Here is a 1,058-nt window from a genome sequence, read left to right on the forward strand (position 1 = left end):
TAATATAATAAAATATCCAGTCAGCATTCAAAATTTCCCCATTTTCTCACTTTATTTTACAGTTTGTTCAAATAAGAATTCAAATAAGGCCCTTAAATTGCACGTGCAATCAATATATATCTTAAATCTCTAAGACCTGGTAATTAGATCTAGACCAGCAATGTCCAACAAAATTTTCTGTAATAACGAAAATATTCTTTATCTGTGCTATCCAATGTGGTGGTAGCTACTAGCCATATGTGCTATTAACCACTTGAAACATGATTGGTGTAACTGAAGGAATGGATTTTTAATTTTACTTAATTTTACTTAATTAAAAATGCTTACTAACAGCTTTATTGAAAAAAATCCACACGCCATAAAGATCACCTTCTAAAGTGTACAGTTCAATGGATTTTAGTATGTTCACAAAGTTGTAGAATGTTCACCATCTATTCCAGAGCATTTACATCACTCCTAAAAAAATCTCATTAGCAGCCACTTCCCATTCTCCCCTGCCCCCTGGCCCCTGCCAACCACTAACCTACTTTCCCTCTGTATGGATTTGACTATTCTGGATATTTATTTCACATAAGGAAATCCTATAATATGGGGTCTTTTTTGTCAAGCTTCTTTCACTTTGCTTAATGTTTTCGAGGTCCATCCACATTGTAGTATGTGTCAGCTAATTCATTGTGTTTTATGGCTAATGTTCTATTGTATGCATTTTCCAGTTTGCTTATCTATTCATCAACTGATTGACATTTGGATTATTTCCACCTTTTGACTATCATGAATAATGCTTCTATGAACATTACTGTACAAATTTTTATGTAGAAAAATACTTTCAATTCTCTTGAGTAAGAACATAGGGTTGAAATTGCTGGGTCATATGTTAACTCAGTGTTTAACTTTTTGAGGAACTACCAAACAATTTTCCAAAGCAGAGGCAACATTTTACATTCCTACCAGCAATGTATGAAGGTTCCAATTTCTTTACATCTTTGCCAACACTTGTGATTTTCCATTTTTTAAAAAAATTATAGCCATTCTAGTGTAAAGTGGTATCTCATTGTGGT

Source organism: Propithecus coquereli, unplaced genomic scaffold (genome assembly GCF_000956105.1).
Source record: "Propithecus coquereli isolate 6110/MARCELLA unplaced genomic scaffold, Pcoq_1.0 Scaffold188, whole genome shotgun sequence".
Taxonomy (NCBI): domain Eukaryota; kingdom Metazoa; phylum Chordata; class Mammalia; order Primates; family Indriidae; genus Propithecus; species Propithecus coquereli.